General features: G+C 44.4%; 1 protein-coding gene across 6 annotated transcripts in view; it reads left to right on the forward strand.

Annotated features, from left to right (window-relative positions):
• LOC106607985 (SAM and SH3 domain-containing protein 1) overlaps window positions 1–22,784 on the forward strand; it is a 311,979-nt gene that overhangs the window by 155,206 nt on the left and 133,989 nt on the right. Inside the window, exon 1 of one of the 6 annotated variants that reach the window (XM_045720956.2) lies at window positions 15,567–16,151. The exons of the other annotated variants lie outside the window; for them this stretch is intronic. The gene's annotated coding sequence lies outside the window, so the exon portion shown is untranslated. Of the gene's footprint in view, window positions 1–15,566; window positions 16,152–22,784 lie in introns of those variants that run through there. 6 annotated transcript variants of the gene reach the window in all.

Raw genomic sequence — 22,784 nt, forward strand, 5'->3', positions numbered from 1 at the left:
GTGTATGTGTCTGTAAGCCTGCTTGAGTGTGCCAAGACACACATGTCAGCTCTGCGTGTGTGTGTGTGTGTGGTAGCCAAGATGTGTGTGGGTGTGTGTATGCAATGCATGAAAACGATATATTTCCTGCTTCCTCAAGCCACGCTATCACTCACCCTCTCCACACTTTTTGAAATGTAAATCAATCAATCAAATGTATTTTATAAAGCCCTTTTTACATCACCAGTTGTCACAAAGTTCTTTACGGATACCCAGCCTAAAACCCTGAAGAGCAAGCAATGCAGATGTAGAAACACATTGGCTACTGCATGTTATAAATCTAAAATCTCACATACATCTCTCATCTCTTCATCGTCCTCTCTCTCTCTCTCTCTCTCCGTCTCAGATCTGACCATTTAGATTCCTATGTTTTAGATTCCTAACCCCGGCTGGGCTGTGCCTCCTCTCTTTTGGAATTGGACAGGATTGGAGCCTGTCGCCGTAATGGGGTCTGTGACCTGCCTTGGCTATCACAGCTGCAGCAGTTTTATGCTGTGATTTACCAAACACACTCTGCCACACTCCCTCAAGGGCAGCGCCCAGCCTCCAGTAACGTCGAGGTCTGGAGCCTGCTGGTTCTCTGTTCTACCTGATAATTAATTGCACCCACCTGGTGCACCTGGTGTCCCAGGTCTAAATCAGTCCCTGATTAAAGGCAATGAAAAAAAACGCATTGAAACTGGCTTTGAGGTCCAGAGTTGATTTTGAGGGGTATAGGGGTTTGTTTATCATCAAGGCAGTATACTTTACATTGATTCATTTAAACAACCACTGCATTAGTGTTCTGTATATAGATTGATTATACATCCACAGGATGAGATGAGATGTATGTGGATATAAATACATTAAAGTCCCAAGTTACAAAATACTTATTTAGATTAATCTCACAACAGAGCCCATCAAAATCAACATTTCAACATGTTGATAAACTGGACCTTATACAGGACCCATGTGTCACACAAAGAAAAACATGTGATTGGTCTTAAACCTGAACATGTTTCTATTCCTCCCACAGTGGACTGTATTTAGCTGTAATCATGGCAGCTGTGAGTCACTGAGTGGACCATTCAGAGTGATGGTAATGACAGCGGACAGCACCCATCAGCCATGCAATAAAAGTCAATGCGCCAGTTCTTTACAACATTGTGGTAACTTGTATGTTTATGTATGCATGTGAATAGTAGAAGTTCACACTAAAATATGGATGTTGGATCTTCATTTCACCAGTTTCCCGCAGTAAAAGTAAAATACTTTTTATTATTAAAAAAATTCTAATGGGAAATGAGTTTTGATAGGCTTTAGTAGACTATAGTTTAGATGTGAGATCTAGTGAGAGAAAGAGAACAGCAGGTTTTAAGTGAATTTATGTCAATCACAAGGCTCATTTGATTTCATCACAGTGAATAGACAGCTATGACGCAACGGCACTCCCAAGTTTGCATACAACCTTTAATATAGGACAGCATAATGACCAATAGTAGTGAGCCAGTAAACTAGTAATAGCCAGTGGTAAGACATTGGTGTGAGTTATGAACTGCTAGGATAGTGAAAAACCACTTGATATGTTTCAGGAGCTGCTTTCTTGTCACAGTCATCATGTCACAGTCTGTTAGTAGAGAACAACATGGCAGTCACAGCAACACACACACACACACACACACTACGCACACTACATGGTAAATCTCCTACTCACTGTGTGTGGATCCCTTTGGGGGGACTCATAGTTCACATATGTTAATGTATAGAGCAGACGGAGGTATGGAGTTTTGCTTGGTGATTTTGTTGTATCAGTGTTCTGAACTTAACTGAATCTCACCTCCAGGCTAGATTACTCCATCATCAGCAGGCTCTCTCTGCAGTACTGGAGTCTTAGTGAACTGAAGTAAGTGTTGTTTTGTTAATATACTGTGACAGAAGAACTGTAGGTGTGCCCAGGACAATCCAATTTGGGATGAGAGTGGAGAAAGAGGGAGGAAGTTAGAATTTGATTTTCGACCCTGCTTTATTCAGCTGATACAAATACTCAGGTTCAGCAAAGCATATAAAACTAGCTTACATCGCCCTAAACAGAAACTTACAGCGCCCTAAACAGAGAGAGAGAGAGAGAGAGAGAGAGGGGGGGGGGGGGGGGACGTCCCACTGTGGGCTGTAAGCTGTGAGAGAAAGAGGGAGGAGGAGAAGGAGAGGGAGAGACAGAAAGAGAGAGAGGTGACATCCCACTGTGGGCTTTAAGCTGTGAGAGAAAGAGGGAGAAGGAGAGAGAGAGACAGAGAAAAGAGAGAAGAGAGAGAGAAGAGAGAGAGAGAGAGACAGAGAGAAAGAGAGAGAGATCGTGTCTGTCTGTATGTGTGCTAAGAGAGCTTAGCAAAGCATATTAACCAGCTGACATCACCCTCCACCAAAACTCTGAGTGAGACAGAGATAGAGTGAAAGAGCGTGAGAGAACGAGAGAGAGAGAGAGAGAGAGAGAGAGGTAAAGAGTTTGAATCTTCAGATTTTTGTTGAATGCAGCGTCAAAATAAGGTGCAAAAACATGTATTCCAGGACACCATCTATGGCGCCATTGAAATGCAGAGAATCTGTCTAACCCTAGAATAGAGGTATCTTTCTATTCTGCTTCATGGACAGGCAGGGCACCCAGTGGATTCTCTAGCAGCCTCCAGGAACATTGAACTAGGAGTTGAGGAAAGCACTTGATCTGTCTTCATGCTCTTTTAATTACACACATTTTTACATTTTAGTCATTTAGCAGATGCTCTTATCCAGAGCGACTTACAGTAGTGAATGTATACATTCCTTTTTTTTTTTGTGCTGGCCCCCCGTGGGAATCGAACCCACAACGCTGGCGTTGCACACACCATGCTCTACCAACTGAGCTACAGGGTTCCAATCCCCAGAGACCAACTGGTAATTCACACATGTCAGGAGTCAGGATCACAACCTTCGACTCGCCTGCCTAAAATCTAATAAAAAATCTAATCAAATCAAATTGTATTTATCACGTGCGCCGACTACAACTGTTGTACATCTTACCGTGGGGGAGGGAATTTGATTAATTGTTCAGCAGTCTTATGGCTTGGGGGTAGAAGCTGTTAAGGAGCCTTTTGGTCCTAGACTTGGCACTCCGGTACCGCTTGCCGTGTGGTAGCAGAGAGAACAGTCTATGACTTGGGTGACTTGAATCTTTGACAATTGTTTTGGTCCTTCCTCTGACACCGCCTGGTATAGAGTTCTTGGATGGCAGGAAGCTTGGCCCCAGTGATTTACTGGGCCATACGCACTACCCTCTGTAGCACCTTGCAGTCGGAGGCCGAGCGGTTGCCATACCAGGCAGTGATGCAACCAGTCAGGATGCTCTCGATGGTGCAGCTGTATAACTTTTTGAGGATCTAAGGACCCATGCCAAATCTTTTCAGTCTCCTGAGGGGGAATAGGCATTGTCTTGCCCTCTTTACGACTGTCTTGGTGTGTTTGGACCATGATAGTTTGTTGGTGATGTGATGTGGATAAGGAACTTGAAACTCTTGACCCTCTCTACTACAGCCCCATAAATGTTAATAGGGGCCTGTTCGGCCCTCCTTTTCCTGTAGAAATCACGATCAGCTCCTTTGTCTTGCTCACATTGAGGGAGAGGTTGTTGTCCTGGCACCTCCTCCCTATAGGCTGTCTCATCGTTGTCGATGATCACGCCTACCACTGCTGTGTCATCAGCAAACTTAATGTTGGTGTTGGAGTCGTGCTTGGCCACGCGGTCGTGGGTGAACAGGGAATACAGGAGGGGACTAAGCACGCACCCCTGAGGGGCCCCCGTATTGAGGATCAGTGTGGCAGATGTGTTGAATCCTGCACTTACCACATGGGGGCGGTCTGTCAGGAAGTTCAGGATCCAGTTGCAGAGGGAGGTGTTTAGTCCCAGGGTCCTTAGCTTAGTGATGAGCTAATATCACCCTACCCTACCTAAACAGCCCTGAGAGAGAAAGAGTTGGGTGGAAGACAGAGAGCAGACCAAAGAGAGCGAGAAAGTGAGACACCCGAAAAGGAGAGATGGAGACATCTCCCTTCTCTCAGGGCAGCGTAGGGTTAATGCAGGGAGTGCATGCCTACACACCGGAGGCCAGAGGCGGCTGGCATCATTCCACAGCAGCATTGCTCACTGAATTTAAATGAACCCAAAGTAGAGTCTGAGGAGAATCGCCAACTACCACGCAAGTGCGGGCCTGATCCCCCTTCATATGACTGTAACTCTAATGTGCATCTCATCGGTAGGGCTATGATATACTGCTAGTTTATCCTGGCCAGGCCACATTCTAAGGAAAAACTCCCAGCCCTACTGTTATGATGTTTATGTTACCAGCCTTGTGGTTTCCCCAGAAGAGTGAGGTCTGATAACATTACACAGTCCACCTCTCATGACAGGAATTGGTTCCAAAAGACTGCAGAGCTCTAGCCGCCAGCTGATTTAGATCATTGACCATATGCAGTGTGAACATACTGAATGATTAGTCTCGCTTGCCAGCTGAGCTTTGGGGTTTGGCCTTTACCTACTACAGCTGGACAATGTGCCAGGTATCAGAAAGAAACAAAGTGTTACAGCTTCAAAGTTCTCTCACAAGTGCAGTAGTTGAGTGTGTGGTTTTGACTGGGCCTGGTGCCTGGGGGTGATGTATCTGGGGGTGATGTATCTGCATGTGTCTGGGTCACAGTGGGCCTGTCAGTGCTGCTGACGCCATGCAGTCAGCCTCTCACTAATAGGATTTGGACATTGCCCAGTCATGCATGCCCCCCCCCCCCCCCACACACACACACACACACACACACACACACACACACACACACACACACACACACACACACACACACACACACACACACACACACACACTCACGCAGGCACACTCACACAGGCACACTCACGCAGGCACACACATGCTCTGTTCTTGAGAAGGGAATGTTTCAACTGGTACAGTGACTGTTACAGTCCAGGGGAATCTCTCTCTCTCTTTCAAACTCACTCACTCCCTCCCTCTCTCTATCTATCTCTCCCTATCTCTTTCTCTCTCCATCTCCGTCTCTCTCCCTCTCTCCCTCTCTCCCCTTTCTCTCTTTCTCCCCTCCTCTCTCTCTGCCTCTCTCTCTCCCTCTCGCAACTTGGCATTTATTGTCATGAATCTTGCTCTGGAGGCAGAATTGTGCAATTTCTGCTAGATGGCCATGTGCAAAGTCAAAAATGGCAATTATGGTAAAAAAAATTCATGAAAACAAAGAAATCGCTTTTTGGTCTTAATTTAAGGTTAGGCATTAGGGTGAGCAGTGTGGTTAAGGTTAGGGTTAAAATCTGATTTTATTACTTTGTGGCTGTGCCAGTTAGTGACCACTCTGCAGAGTTACCTTTCTTTCTTTTTCTCTCTCTCTCTCTCTCTCTCTCTCTCTCTCTCTCTCTCTCTCTCTCTCTCTCTCTCTCTCTCTCTCTCTCTCTCTCTCTCTCTCTCTCTCTCTCTCTCTCTCTCTCTCTCTCTCTTGCTCGGTCTCTCTATCTATCTCTCTTTCACCCTGTGTGGGGTATTTCTAGCAGAGAGGCTTGCTTCAGATGGGTATTTCATTGTAATCTCTTGGTTTAGTTTGAAATGATGTAACCTACAGGCAATGTCAAGGTGAACTAGTCTAAATGTGTGATTTCCCTCCCCAGTGCTTTGTGCTACTGTACTTCTCCCCACTAAATGAATAGAGCCTTGGAGGGTTCCAGCAGGGCTGGCCAGACGATCCCTGAGAAATGGAGCTGAGTCTGACAGAACAGAGGCAGTAATCACAGGCAGTCTTCCGCTCTGGGACCCTCTACTCTGGCCTGGGCAGACCCTGGAAACACTTTTCTTGCCCAAAACCTATGATTTGATATCTTCTACCACAAAGAAGGGCTCAGATGCACAGGGCACCACAGAACACAGCAGTAGGGCAGTAGAGGATGAGAGAGAAGCTATTTTCACAGAGTTAGGAAGTTGGAGACTGATTGTCTCATTTACACCTTACCACCTTACCACCTCTCCACCACTCTTATTCTCATGGCTTTCTCATGACAGGCCTTTCTCTCTGCTCTCTATCTTAAAACCCTGTTTTACACACTCATCACAGAGATAATCAGCTGCCACTATCTTTCACGGTTCAGAAGGCCAGAACTGAAATGGGAAAAATATTATTTGCCATTAATGCTTCTTGGTCTTGCAAAATACTTTAAAACTGGAGGAGAGGGTATCGCTTGTTGGGTTTAAAGCTCTGATAGAGGACAATGTCCGATAATCCCCTGTTTCTGTGACTGATCTAATGACATGTCACTCCAGCTCCTGTGACAGAGGACTGAGGTCTGGGAAGGGGAGGGTAATTGTATGTAAATCCTCACATTTGAATCCACATAGAAGGATCTTCCAATTGATGCCGACAGAGCAAGGTTTAGACCTATACAGATGTATAATCTTAATTTGAGACAATTTTCTACAGTGGGAAAATAATCCTGCAGCAACAGGAAATGTGAATTATTATGTGGATTATAATTAATGGAAATTTTTGTAGGGGTTGGTACATTTTTCATTTGGGCAAATCAAATCTGAAATTTCGAAGCGGAAATTACAAACTTAAGAAGACTTTTTAAAACTGCTTTGCAGGAATATTCTCAGCAGCTAAAGAGTGATCAAATGAATATCCTACATCTGTACAGTGATGGGGTCAGATGCAGGCACTCAAACCCCAACAAACAACCTCATGTGTAAGCATAGTTGTCTCATTCTATGTCTGTGCAGACTATCATGATACTTTGTGTTTGTGTGTTTCTCAGGACATTTCTGTGGGTTTAAATTGGGAGGATCCTGCGTGTCTGGGCCAGGCATGGTAGACTAGAGCCCTGTCCAGACTGACACACAACAGCGTGTTGTAATGACTTTTCCTCTCTTTACGATAGCCTGCCGGACTGAACCTCAACAGTGATGTTCTCTCACACCATGTTTGTATAGGCAGCCATGATAGGAGGAGGATGAGGAGGAGCTACTTGCAGTAGTACTGGGGAGCTGATGTTGACCATGTATTGTAGAACCATAACATGAACATGGTTCCTCTATTGGAGCTCATTGAAGCCACAGAAAACTTCCTCATCTGATCAGAAAACGAATGCTTTAGGCTTATCCTTTCTCCTTTTCTAATGACTGTAGTATTACATTAATTGGGCAAAAATGCTCTTTCATTTCCCATGTGCCTTTGCTTTTAGGGAGTTTCTCTGTGTGGTTTTGAAGTACGGTATCTGACTATGTGAACTATATCCAAATGACGAACCCTGTTGGCATTTAAATATATACTGTGCATCTTTAGGTTGCTCTGTGGTCTGGTGTGGTTGTCTGTTTTTCTCTGTGGTGTGTGTTCTCCCCATTACAATGATCCAATACTCCCAGGCACAGGCAGCAGTCCTATAGGACTGTGTGTTGGAGACCAGCGCTCTGCTGCCATCTAGTGTTGGCCAGCATCTGCCCTGATGTTAGGACTGGGATAACCTCACCTGTGAGTGTGTGTGTGTGTGTGTGTGTGTGTGTGTGTGTGTGTGTGTGTGTGTGTGTGTGTGTGTGTGTGTGTGTGTGTGTGTGTGTGTGTGTGTGTGTGTGTGTGTGTGTGTGTGTGTGTGTAGGGTAGCTCATTACTGAGAGTCTATATTAGTGAAGGAGGTCAGTCAGAGTCAATGAGCATGCTCTAATTCTTCTCCAATTCCATTGTGCTCTGCCACTTGTCAGACATTTGCATATAAATTGCTTTAGATATGATGTTCATGGTAACGGTTTAACGACTACTTGTTTATAATTTATGAACACTTTGGACATTTTTAGGCACAGTAAAGCATTATAGATATAATTTGATACTCTGAAGAATGTGTATGTGTATGTGTCTACAGTCATGGCCAAAAGTTTTGAGAATGACACAAATATTAATTTTCACAAAGTCTGCTGCCTCAGTTTGTATGATGGCAATTTGCATATACTCCAGAATGTTATGAAGAGTGATCAGATGAATTGCAATTAATTGCAAAGTCCCTCTTTGCCATGCAAATGAACTGAATCCCCCAAAAACATTTCCACTGCATTTCAGCCCTGCCACAAAAGGACCAGCTGACATGCTTATTGAGTTCGAATAACAGACTGGAAGCTTCAAAAGGAGGCTGGTGCTTGGAATCATTGTTCTTCCTCTGTCCATCATGGTTACCTGCAAGGAAACACGTGCCGTCATCATTGCTTTGCTCAAAAAGGGCTTCACAGGCAAGGATATTGCTGCCAGTAAGATTGCACCTAAATCAACCATTTATCGGATCATCAAGAACTTCAAGTAGAGCGGTTCAATTGTTGTGAAGAAGGCTTCAGGGCGCCCAAGAAAGTCCAGCAAGCGCCAGGACCGTCTCCTAAAGTTGATTCAGCTGCGGGATTGGGTCACCATCAGTACAGAGCTTGCTCAGGAATGGCAGCAGGCAGGTGTGACTGCATCTGCACGTACAGTGAGGGAAAGACTTTTGGAGGATGGCCTGGTGTCAAGAAGAGCAGCAAAGAAGCCACTTCTCTCCAGGAAAAACATCAGGGACAGACTGATATTCTGCAAAGGTACAGGGATTGGACTGATGAGGACTGGGGTAAAGTCATTTTCTCTGATGAATCCCCTTTCCGATTGTTTGGGGCATCCGGAAAAAAGCTTGTCCGGAGAAGACAAGGTGAGCGCTACCATCAGTGCTGTGTCATGCCAACAGTAAAGCATCCTGAGACCATTCATGTGTGGGGTTGCTTCTCAGCTCACTCACAATTTCACCTAAGAACACAGCCATGAATAAGGAATAGTACCAACACATCCTCCGAGAGCAACTTCTCCCAACCATCCAGGAACAGTTAGGTGATGAACAATGACTTTCCAGCATGATGGAGCACCTTGTCGTAAGGCAAAAGTGATGGCCAGGAAACTCCCCAGACCTTAATCCCATTGAGAACTTGTGGTCAATCCTCAAGAGGCGGGTGGACAAACAAAAACCCACAAATTCTGACAAACTCCAAGCATTGATTATGCAAGAATGGGCTGCCGTCAGTTAGGATGTGGCCCAGAAATTAATTGACAGCATGCCAGGGCGGATTGCAGAGGTCTTGAAAAAGAAGGGTCGACACTGCAAATATTGACTCTTTGCATCAACTTCATGTAATTGTCAATAAAAGCCTTTGACACTTATGAAATGCTTGTAATTATACTTTAGTATTCCAAAGTAACATCTGACAAAAATATCTAAAGACACTGAGGCAGCAGACTTTGTGAAAATGTATATTTGTGTTGTTCTCAAAACTTTTGGCCACGACTGTGTGTGTGTGTGTGTGTGTGTGTGTGGTGTGTGTGTGTGTGTGTGTGTGTGTGTGTGTGTGTGTGTGTGTGTGTGTGTGTGTGTGTGTGTGTGTGTGTGTGTGTGTGTGTGTGTGTGTTTGTGTATGTGTTTGAGTATATGTTCGTGTATGTGTTCGTGTACAGTGAGGTAAAAAAGTATTTGATCCCCTGCTGATTTTGTACATTTGCCCACTGACAAAGAAATGATCAGTCTATAATTTTAATGGTCGGTTTATTTGAACGGTGAGAGACAGAATAACAACAAAAAAATCCAGAAAAACGCATGTCAAAAATGTTATAAAAGGATTTGCATTTTAATGAGGGAAATAAGAATTTGACCCCTCTGCAAAACATGACTTAGTACTTGGTGGCAAAACCCTTGTTGGCAATCACAGAGGTCAAACGTTTCTTGTAGTTGGCCACCAGGTTTGCACACATCTCAAGAGGGATTTTGTCCCACTCCTCTTTGCTGATCTTCTCCAAGTCATTAAGGTTTCAAGGCTGACGTTTGGCAACTCAAACCTTCAGCTCCCCCCACAGATTTTCTATGGGATTAAGGTCTGGAGACTGGCTAGGCCACTCCAGGACCTTAATGTGCTTCTTCTTGAGCGACTCCTTTGTTGCCTTGGCCGTGTGTTTTGGGTCATTGTCATGCTGGAATACCGATCCACAACCCATTTTCAATGCCCTGGCTGAGGGAAGGAGGTTCTCACCCAAGATTTGACGGTACATGGCCCCGTCTATCGTCCCTTTGATGCGGTGAAGTTGTCCGTCCCCTTAGCAGAAAAACACCCCCAAAGCATAATGTTTCCACCTCCATGTTTGACAGTGGGGATGATGTTCTTGGGGTCATAGGCAGCATTCCTCCTCCTCCAAGTTGAGGTGATGCCAAAGAGCTCCATTTTGGTCTAATCTGACCACAACACTTTCACCCAGTTACATTTACATTTACATTTTAGTCATTTAGCAGATGCTCTTATCCAGAGCGACTTACAGTAGTGAATGCATACATTTCATACATTTTTTTCTCCGTACTGGTCCCCCGTGGGAATCGAACCCACAACCCTGGCATTGCAGTTGTCCTCTGAATCATTCAGATGTTCATTGGCAAACTTCAGACGGGCATGTATATGTGCTTTCTTGAGCAGGGGGACCTTGCGGGCGCTGCAGGATTTCAGTCCTTTACGGCGTAGTGTGTTACCAATTGTTTTCTTGGTGACTATGGTCCCAGCTGCCTTGATATCATTGACAAGATCCTCCCATGTAGTTCTGGGCTGATTCCTCACCGTTCTCACGATCATTGCAACTCCACAAGGTGAGATCTTACATGGAGCCTCAGGCCGAGGGAGATTGACAGTTATTTTGTGTTTCTTTCATTTGCGAATAATCGCACCAACTTTTGTCACCTTCTCACCAAGCTGCTTGGCGATGGTCTTGTAGCCCATTCCAGCCTTGTGTAGGTCTACAATCTTGTCCCTGACATCCTTGGAGAGCTCTTTGGTCTTAGCCATGGTGGAGAGTTTGGAATCTGATTGATTGCTTCTGTGGACAGGTGTCTTTTTTACAGGTAACACGCTGCGGTTAGGAGCACTCCCTTTAAGAGTGTGCTCCTAATCTCAGCTCGTTACCTGCATAAAAGACACCTGGGAGCCAGAAATCTTTCTGATTGAGAGGGGGTCAAATACTTATTTCCCTCATTAAAATGCAAATCAATTTATAACATTTTTGACATGCGTTTTTCTGGATGTTTTTGTTGTTATTCTGTCTCTCACTGTTCAAATAAACCTACCATTAAAATTATAGACTGATCATTTCTTTGTCAGTGGGCAAACGTACAAAATCAGCAGGGGATCAAATATTTTTCCCTCACTGTATGTGTATGTATCATTGTGTGTTTCTGTTTTCTCTTCCACTAACCCTTACCCTTCCATCCCTCCCTTCCTCAAATGAAAATACTGTATCTCTCTCGCTCTCTCTTTCTCTCTCTCTCCATCCCTACATCCTCTCCCCCTCTCTTTATTTCTCTCTCGCGCTCTCTCTCTCTGCTCATTTTCCAGTCCTAGTTAACAGATGGTGGTGGGTAGCCCTGTCTCTGTCTCACCATGTGTGTGTGTGTGTGTGTGTGTGTGGTGTGTGTGTGTGTGTGTGTGTGTGTGTGTGTGTGTGTGTGTGTGTGTGTGTGTGTGTGTGTGTGTGTGTGTGTGGGTAGTCAGCCTCCGTGGTAATGATCAGTATTCAGTACCAGTCTCTGGTAACTGGCCAGTCTGGACAGCATGTTGGCCCCATAGACTCTGGAGAGATCTCTACTCTAGCAACTAGCAACCACTGCCTGTCTACCTGTCTACCTGTCTACCTGTCTACCTCAGTGCCTCACTGCCTACATGCCTGTCTACCTGTCTGCTTCAGTGACTCACTGCCTACATGCCTGTCTACCTGTCTACCTCAGTGCCTCACTGCCTATATGCCTGTCTGTCTGCCTGTCTGCCTGCCTGCCTGCCTGGCTGCCTGCCTGTGTGCTAGCTGGACGTGCAGCCTCCTTATGTGAAGTATCTCATCACTCAATGAGGGTAATCAAACACTCAAACACACACACACACACACACACACACACACACACACACACACCACACACAGAGACACTCTCTCCTTTGTCTGTCGCTGTTTCTCCATAGATGGCTAGAGAGAGATTAGTCGATGAATGTTGTACTTGTGTTGTTCAGTTTTAATTTGTCTGCCCTGGCTGATCGTTAGCCTCTGGAGGATTGTATGGTGCTCTGTGCTAAAAATAACCAAGTGCCCTATTTCCAATCTGTTGAATGACTGAGTGGAGTACCTGATGGGTTTGTGACATTAGTGTTTATAGCAGCTTCTGGTCAAATCCGACCTAAAGTCCTACTATTAAGGAAGAGAGAGAGTGTGATGATGGAGGATTAAGAATTTTTTTGAGGTTTAAATACTTGGAATAACAGGTCCGTAATTTGATTTAGAGAATCCTATTTCTTCATAGATGACATAGTCTTATCTTTATGCAGAAGTGTGTTGCCTGGCAGGGAAAGTGTGTGTGTCACAATTTGGCACCAAAATGAAAGCTGATTTGGTTTTTAATTAGGCTAGTGGCTCTCAATTCCCCATATGAGGTCAGAGTCACACACACACACACACACACACACACACACACACACACACACACACACACACACACACACACACACACACACACACACACACACACACACACACACACACACACACACACACACACACACAGACACAGACACAGACACATACACAAACACACTCTCTCTTTCTCTCGCACACACACGCATACACACACAGAGTGAGAGAGAGAGACAGAATCATGCTTAAGAAATATATTTCCTGTATCTCCCAGAGTTCTAGTAATGTGGTGCTCATTTAAAAGCAATAGGGTTTGAACAGCTTGGCACTAAATTCTCTACGTGCATTAGTGGTAGTAGTGTTATACTCTACACGAATGGTCATTTCAGTGTTTTACTCTTCTGTTCACTCAGTTCTTAATCCATGTCTGTGACCTCTGACCTATTCAAGCAAGCAGACCAAGTCAAGCAAGAGTAGTTATCTGGTATTTATCTCTGTTGATCCTTTGAAGTGTCAGGCCAACATTTTAAACTTTTACAAGAGAAGCTGGATATAATTAAAGGTTTTATATGTCTGTCTGTGTGGGGGCCATCTTAGTCCAGACTGTGTATTATTATTAAGGTCCTATCAGTGTGTTTGACCTCAAGTTCATCAGAATTGTTATCCTGTTTCTGGATTAGAGTCTGGATACACAGGCTATCATTATTTCTGATAGAGGTTTGCGTGAATCTAAAGACCACTACTGTCATGATTACTCCTGCTTCATGTGAGGGTAGGTTGGGAGCGGTTGGGAGGAGGTTTTGGGGGTAGTTGTGTGAGTGTATCAGAAATAGCCTCATAAGGTTATTAATCAAATAGACCAAAGTTCTGACTGGACCTAAATCTGCTTTACATACACACAGGGTATGCTGTTTTCCAACCACTTAATCCAAATATGTTACCCACAGTAGTGTGTGTGTGTGTGTGTGTGTGTGTGTGTGTGTGTGTGTGTGTGTGTGTGTGTGTGTGTGTGTGTGTGTGTGTGTGTGTGTGTGTGTGTGTGTGTGTGTGTGTGTGTGTGTGTGTGTGTGTTTCTTTTTTAAATGTTTGCCGTTAGAGCTACTTCCAGCATACTGACCGTTTGTAAATGTTGTGACAGCAGGTCTAAACAGGATGCAGCAGCAGAGTTGTGGTGTGTGTCTATGTAGAGTTGTGGTGTGTGTCTATGTAGAGTTGTGGTGTGTGTCTATGTAGAGGTGGGGTGTGTGTCTATGTAGAGTTGTGGTGTGTGTCTATGTAGAGTTGTGATGTGTGTCTATGTAGAGGTGGGGAGTGTGTCTATGTGTGGACAGGTTTGTCCCTGCTACAGCTGTGTAAGGCTGCTCTCCACTGTTCCTATAAACTGTAGGTTTTGAACTGGATTGAACAGCAACAGAAACAGTAGGTTTAACACAAACCCAGTGACTGGATGTGATTGAGTATGGCCCTCTGTCTCCTGTGGTTCTAGTCTCCACAACTGTCCTATGTGACATCACTGCTGTGGTTCTAGTCTCCACAACTGTCTTATATGACTTTACTGCTGTGGTTCTAGTCTTCACAACTGTCTTATATGACGTCACTGCTGTATTTCAGAACTCCATGACTCCCATATGACGTCACTGCTGTGGTTCTAGTCTCCACAACTGTCCCATGATGTGACCTCAGTGCTGTAGTTCTAAACTCCATGGCTGTCCCATGTGACCTCCCTGCTGTAGTTCTAGTCTCTATAATCATCCCATGTGACCTCCCTGCTGTAGTGGATTGTGGGTGCTTAGGACTGTCAGTGAGTCTGCGTGATGCTGTAAGCCCCTTACCTCCCAGGGGGTTCATAACAAGAACAGGGGGGACTTCCTGGTCCTGTTTTAACTCATTGTCTGTCCTCCCTTGCCCTCTGTCTCCTTCCCTCTCTTTTTCTCGTTCCCCCTCTCCCACGGCCCCAAGGGGTCATCAGGCCCTCTATCGTTCCAAAACGGGATGATGTTTTTTCTTATTTTTCTTCTTCTCCCAATTGAACAAATCTTAACCTCACTGACTGACTCATTCAAATCTTAACCTCACTGAGTGACTCATTCAAATCTTAACCTCACTGAGTGACTCATTCAAACCTTAACCTCATTGAGTGACTCATTCAAATCTTAACCTCACTGAGTGACTCATTCAAACCTTAACCTCACTGAGTGACTCATTCAAACCTTAACCTCACTGAGTGACTCATTCAAATCTTAACCTCACTGAGTGACTCATTCAAACCTTAACCTCATTGAGTGACTCATTCAAATCTTAACCTCACTGAGTGACTCATTCAAACCTTAACCTCATTGAGTGACTCATTCAAATCTTAACCTCATTGAGTGACTCATTCAAATCTTAACCTCACTGAGTGACTCATTCAAATCTTAACCTCACTGAGTGACTCATTCAAACCTTAACCTCACTGAGTGACTCATTCAAATCTTAACCTCACTGAGTGACTCATTCAAACCTTAACCTCACTGAGTGACTCATTCAAATCTTAACCTCACTGAGTGACTCATTCAAATCTTAACCTCACTGAGTGACTCATTCAAACCTTACCCTCACTGAGTGACTCATTCAAACCTTAACCTCACTGAGTGACTCATTCAAACCTTAACCTCACCGAGTGACTCATTCAAACCTTAACCTCACTGAGTGACTCTTTTAAATTATTGTTGCTTTTAGCTGTATCCGGGCTATTTAAAAATGAACGCCTTATTAAAAATGAACACCAAAGGAGAGAGGGAGTAAGAGAGAGAGAGGGAGAAGGAGAGGGAGAAAATGAGCGAGAGAGAGAGGGAACGAAAGAGAGAGAGAGTTGGATAGTTGGAAGCAAGAACTTGAAGAGCCCTGTAATTTGGTTGTGATTCCATGACAGACAAATGACTCAATATGATTTTGTGGCAGGCAACCCCTGTCAGTTCCTAGCACACAGCAGCCAGCTGGGCTGTGGGAGGAGCTGGCCCTGGATCAGTTTTTAGTTTTTAGGTGGGGCCCTCTCTTTCTGTGTTACAACAGGAAAACTCTAGTCACACTTACTGGACCGGACCTCGAAGAGAGGAGAGGAGACGAGAGGTGACGTCCCACTGTGGTCATTAAGCTGTGAGTGAAAGAGGGAGAGAGAGAGAGAGAGAGAGAGAGAGAGAGAGAGAGAACCACATTTGAAAGAGAGAGAGAGAGAGAGAGAGAGAGAAGAGGAGAGAGAGAGAGAGAGAGAGAGAGAGAGAGAAGAGGGAGAGAAGATAGAGCTCCACAGAGAGGAAAAGATAGACAGACAGTGGGGGTAAAGATACAGAGAAAGGGAGAGAGTGGCTGAGTTAAAGGAAGAATTAGCCTAGCCTAGCATGTAGCTAGCCCCCTCCCTCCCCTGGAGCAGATCAGATCTGTGCTTCATGACTGGACCTCTGTTACTCTGCTGCTCTGCTTCTCCACCAAGCCATGCATTGTTCTCTAGTCTACTGTACTCTACTTGTTCCTGACACTCTGAGAGAGGTACACACAGTTAGCAGGACAGTTACAGATAATTTCCTCTGAAACACTTGGACAGTTCGTGGCTCTGTTAGACTGTCTGCGGCTCTATTATAGTGGTGAGTACTTGTATCCTGTTTTGGTCTTTCTTTCATTTCATTTCAGGGGAAATCGTATCTCTTCTTTCATATATTTGTATTGTCAAAGATTTAAATGCTTTGGATGGAGAAATAATATAATTTAAGAGTTGTGAACAAAGTGAAAGAGAACTCACCAGAGGAGTTAATTTACTATGAGGTCTTGTGTTGTCACATTGAGACATATGGAGACATTTTAGCTTCAGACATACATAAGGAGTTTCATGGTGAGTGTAACTGAGTTGGAATGAGATTATTGTTGGCTGAGCTGGTATTTTAACTGAAACTTTGTGAAGCATGCCAGCCCTCCTCTGCTTTCTGATTGACTGACTGATGCTGCTGAGTCACCATGCTAGCTGATTCTCACTGCACTGCTCCGTGTGTGTGTGTGTGTGTGTGTGTGTGTGTGTGTGTGTGTGTGTGTGTGTGTGTGTGTGTGTGTGTGTGTGTGTGTGTGTGTGTGTGTGTGTGTGTGTGTGTGTGTGTGTGTGTGTGTATGTTTGCGTGTGCGTGTGTGTGTCTCCTGGTCCCTGCCAGCCTTCCTGCGTGTGTGTGTGTGCGTCTATACGTGTGTGTGTGTGTGTGTGTGCGTCTATACGTGTGTGTGTGTGTCTGCCTCCATTAGCCATAATTAGCCCTTTACTCCTTCGTTCTCCAGTACATGACAGGGTGAGTGGTTCCTCACATGTCTTCTCTGGAGCCAGACAGACAGATAGAGAGAGAGGGATGAAGAGAGAGAGGGATGGATGAAGGGATCAGGATCCATTACTATTTATCATCAGCCTCTGAAGCCTCTATTGATTTCCTTTTCCATTGAGTGAGAACAAAGCCTTGCTCCCAGCAAAGGCCCAAATAAAGAATCGTGCTACATATCAGCACTGAATCTGAGCCTCACGGCTGTTTATTGATCTCCTCTTCTCCCGGACAAGCACAAACACACACACACACACACACAACAGAGAAACACACACTCACACAACACCACCACACTGACACAAATGCACACACACACACAGAGTGAGAAACACACACACACACAACACCACCACACTGACACAAATGCACACACACACACACACACACACAGAGTGAGAAACATACACACACACACAACATAGAAACACACTCAAATAAGCATACACACACATAGACACGGTCTGTCCTTGTTCACTAGAGGAGTGCCATTGTTCAGTGTGTGTGTGACTGTGTGTTTGGAGGTGAGGGGCTATGACAAATAGCTGTTTTGCTGAGGGAGTGTGGAGCTCTATATTCTCTCTCCTTCTCTTTCTCTCTCCCTTCCTCCCTCTCTCTCTTTCTCTCTCTCTCTTTCTCTCTCTCCCTCTGTTTATCTTCCTGTCCGGACCTCTGGAGCCGGCATCTGGAGCAGCGGTCAGCTGACAAGAAACAAGGGAACGGCGGGAGGGAGGGGAAAGAGGGGAAGGAGCGATACAGGAGGGAAGGAGGTATGGAGCCAAAAACCTCCCAAGGTAGCTCCCCGAGCAGGCCTCCTTATTGTATTGTACAGTCCCAGTCCCAGACCCAGACCCAGTCCCAGACCCAGACCCAGTCCCAGACCCAGACCCAGTCCCAGACCCAGACCCAGTGTGTAATGTTCTGTATGAAGGATATCTGAATCCATAGACAAAGAAATAGACAGAGACATAGACAGAAATAGAGCTGAACAAACAGGCTTGATTTGAGCTCTTTAGCTGGGAGTTCTCATCGAGGGGAGGCAGGGGAAGCTCACAGGAACAACTGACAGGCTAAATCAGCTACCTACAGGCAGAGAGGGGAGGTAGATTGTTGGCACCGGGATGGAGCTGCCCATGGCCCGAGGGGGGTCTGGAGGTAGATTGTAGTGAGTTGGCACAGTGATATGAAGGAAGGGTTCCTCTGTTCTGTTCTGGTCTTCTCTGCCTGGGAGGTAATTAATGGAGTTTCAGCCGTCAAAGCCCTCTCTCTCTTTCTCTCTCTCTTGCTCTCTCTTTCTCTCTCTCTTTCACTCTCTTGCTGTAGTAGCTCTCTGCCAGTCAGACAGACTGTCTTTCTCCCTAGACTCTCTCTCCCTCCCCCTCTCTTTCTCTCTGTTTCTCTCCTCTTTATTCTCTACTTTTTCTGTAGTAGTCTGTCAAAGCGTTGCTATAGAGATAGACCTCTGAGCCCAATTCTCATGAGACACATCAGCTTGTTTAGACTAGAGAACACTTCTCTCTCGGGGCTGGTGGACATTTGGGATTTGTTGACTTGTTTAAAGTAGACTTTGTTGTGGATGAAACAAATGGAGACTCATGGCCTGCCTGTCTGCCTGTCAGTCAGTGTGTTGTGGATGTGTCTACCTAATAGATGTGGACAGGCCAGACGTGAGCCCTAGCAGAGGATCCGCTTAGCATTAGCCTTACAGAGCCAACACTTCCCTGTCTCTACAGTGTGCCCTGCAATGGCTGATCCTAACCCTGTGAGCCTTTTTGTTCTGCCTATCCCCTCAGTCATTCAGTCAAACCATCAGCAGAGCAGCTACACACACACACACACACGCACACACACACACACACATGGATGCACACACACACACACGCACACACACATTCACGTGTCAATCCCTTAGTGTTGTGCGGTATGCACAGTGATGGGATTTCAAACAGAATGTAATCCGTTAATAAAATGATAGAGATTCCAGTGTATTCAAAGCTTCAGCTCCCTATTACTGTGCCAACAGCAGAAAGCCCTGTGCTTTGTGCCAACAGCCCAGCTCTGTATAACTAACTATCCACTGGTCTGTGCCAGGCCAGGGCACAGCTCCACCGCCCCACACTACCAACCAGTGAAGGATGGATGACATCATCAGCAGTCACGTTTGGCATGTCCTTCCTGGACACCCAGATTTACAGAGGAAGTGAGGAAGCCTTTGTAACATCTGCTGCAGCCTTTCTGCTCCGTCACACCACTGATCATGTGACTGTATATAATCCCCCAGTCTTGTCTGTGGAGGAAGAGAAGAGAGAGACAGTGAACACCATCCCTCATTACATTAATAACAACACTGAGGTTGTTTGACAGTCTTTTCTCAACTCCATATGTACATGTGTTACTGCTTCTTTCTGGTGGGCCTCTTGTTACATTCTACATTTAAGTCATTCAGCAGATTCTTTTATCCATAGCGACTTACAGGAGCAATCAGGGTTAAGGGCCTTGCTCAAGGACACATCAACAGATTTTTCACCTAGTAGGCTCTGGGATTCGAACCAGCGACCTTCCAGTTACTGGCCAAACGCTCTTAACCACTAGGCTAACTATCTGTTCAGGCCTGTGTGTGTGTGTGCATGTGCGTGCGTGCGTGCGTGCAGTACATTGAGTATACAAGACATTAAAAACACCTTTTCTTACCACCCAAAAGTGGTAAAGCTGCCAGCTCTTAGCAAACTGTTGGAAAAAATTGTGCTATTTCTCTGTAAACAAATTGACAACAGACTTTCAGCATGCTTATAGAGAAGGGCACTCAACACTGACACAAATGACTGATGATTGGTTGTAAGAAATTGATAATAAGAAGATTGTGGGAGCTGTACTGTCAGATTTCAGTGCAGCTTCGATATTATTGACCATAACATGTTGCTGAGAAAACTTCTGCCATTATCGTGGATTCAGCGCTATCTATCTACTAGAACTCAGAGGGTTTTCTTTAAGCGAAGCCTCTCTAATGTCAAACATGTAGGGTGTTTTGTGCCGCAGGGTAACTCTCTAGGCCCTCCACGCTTTTCTATTTTTACCAATGACCTGCTTAAACAAAGACTGTGTGTCCATGTCTGCAGATGATTCAACCATATACACTACCATTCAAAAGTTTAGGGTCACTTAGAAATGTCCTTGTTTTTGAAAGAAAAGCACCTTTTTGGTGCATTAAAATAACATCAAATTGATGAGAAATACAGTGTAGACATTGTTAATGTTGTAAATGACTATTGTAGCTGGAAACTGCTGATTTGTTATGGAATATCTACATAGGTGTACAGAGGCCCATTATCAGCAACCATCACTCCTGTGTTCCAATGGCACGTTGTGTTAGCTAATCCAAGTGTATCATTTTAAATGGCTAATTGATCATTAGAAAACCCTTTTGCAATTATGGTAGCACAGCTGAAAATTGTTGTCCTGATTAAAAAAGCAATAAAACTGGCCTTCTTTAGACTAGTTGAGTATCAGCATTTGTGGGTTCGATTACAGGCTCATAATGGCCAGAAACAAATAACTTTCTTCTGAAACTCATCAGTCTATTCTTGTTCTGAGAAATGATGCTATTCCGTGTGAGAAATTGCCAAGAAACTGAAGATCTTGTACAACGCTGTGTACTACTCCCTTCACAAAACAAAGCAAACTGACTCTAACCAGAATAGAAAGAGGAGTGGGAGGCCCCGGTGCACAACTGAGCAAGAGAACAAGTATATTAGAGTGTCTAGTTGGAGAAACAGACGCCTCACAAGTCCTCAACTGGCAGCTTCATTAAATAGTACCCGCAAAACACCAGTCTCAACGTCAACAGTGAAGAGGCAACTCCGGGATGCTGGCCTTCTAGGGATGCTGGCTCTGACGCACACACTTACCCCACCAGACATGCCACTAGGGGTCTTTTCACAGTCCCGAAAGCCAGAACAAATTCAAGAAAGCGTACATTATTATATAGAGCCATTATTGCATGGCACTTCCTTCCATCTCATATTTCTCAAATGAACAACAGGCATGGTTTAAAAAAACAGATAAAGCAACATCTCACAGCATAACACCTCTCCTCTATTTGACCTAGATAGTTTCTGTGTATGTATTGATATGTAGGCTACGTGTGCCGTTTTTTTCATTTACAGTTGAAGTCGGAAGTTTCCATACACCTTAGCCAAGTACATTTAAACTCAGTTTTTCACAATTCCTGACATTTAATCCTAGTAAACATTCCCTGTTTTAGGACAGTTAGGATCACCACTTTATTTTAAGAATGTGAAATGTCAGAATTATAGTAGAGAGAATGATTTATTTCAGATTTTATTTATTTCATAACATTCCCAGTGGAAAAACGTTTTGGGTAGCCTTCCACAAGATTCCCACAATAAGTTGGGTGAATTTTGGCCCATTCCTCCTGACAGAGCTGGTGTAATTGAGTCAGGTTTGTAGTCTTCCTTGCTTGCACACACATTTTTAGTTCTGCCCACACATTTTCTATAGGTTTGAGGTCAGGGCTTTGTGATGGCCACTCCAATACCTTGACTTTGTTGTCCTTAAGCCATTTTGCCACAACTTTGGAAGTATGCTTGGGGTCATTGTCCATTTGGAAGACCCATTTGCGACCAAGCAACCATAGTCTGGCTTTTATATGGAGGTTTTGGAGCAGTGGCTTCTTCCTTGCTGAACGGCCTTTCAGGTTATGTCAATATAGGACTCATTTCACTCCAGCATCTCCACAAGGTCCTTTGCTGTTGTTATGGGATTGATTTACACTTTTCACACCAAACTACGTTAATCTCTAGGAGACATAATGCGTCTCCTTCCTGAGTGGTATGACGGCTGCGTGGTCCCATGGTGTTTATATTTGCATACTATTGTTTGTACAGATGAACGTGGTACCTTCAGGCGTTTGGAAATTGCTACCAAGGATGAACCTGTCACGTTCGTCATAAAAATGATCGGACCAAGGCGCAGCGTGAGTAGCGTTCCACATAATTTATTAGAAAGTGAAACTTTAGAAAAATACAAAACAAATAAAGAATAAACGAACCGTGACTAACAATGCAACTACACATAAACAATATCCCATAACCCTCAAGTGAAAAACAAGCTACTTAAGTATGATCCCCAATTAGAGACAACAATTACCAGCTGCCTCTAATTTGGAATCATACAAATCAACCAAACATAGAAAAACTAAACTAGAACCCCACATAGAAAATAATAACAAGAAAAAAAAACTGTCACGCCCTGACCTACTCTAACATAGAAAATAAGAGCTTTCTATGGTCAGGACGTGACAGAACCAGACTTGTGGAGGTCTACAGTTGTTTTTCTGAGGTCTTGGCTGATTTCTTTTGATTTTCCCATGATGTCAAACAAAGAGGCACTAAGTTTGAAGGTAGGCCTTGAAATACATCCACAGGTACACGTTCAATTGACTCAAATTATGTCAGTTAGCCTATCAGAAGCTTCTGAAGCCATGACGTAATTTTCGGACATTTTCCAAGCTGCTTAAAGGCACAGTCAACTTAGTGTATGTAAACTTCTGACCCACTGGAATTGTTATACTGTGAATTATTGTCACGGTTGTCAAAAGGAGGAGCGGACCAAAGTGCAGCGTGTGTGTCGTTCCACATTTTATTTACACTGTGAAACTATGCAGTACATATAAACAAACTGAATGACAAAAACAACAAACCGTGACGCAGAGGTGAAACATACACTGACTCAAAGATAATCTCCCACAAACCCAGGTGGAAAAAAACCTTACTTAAGTATGGTCTCCAATTATAGACAACGAGGACTAGCTGCCTCTAATTGGAGATCATCCCAAACAAAATCCCAACATAGAAATACAAAACTAGACCCTGACAACATAGAAATAGAAAACATAGAAAAAAA

The sequence above is a fragment of the Salmo salar genome, chromosome 06, assembly GCF_965601325.2.
Source record: "Salmo salar chromosome 06, fSalSal1, whole genome shotgun sequence".
Taxonomy (NCBI): Eukaryota; Metazoa; Chordata; class Actinopteri; order Salmoniformes; family Salmonidae; genus Salmo; species Salmo salar.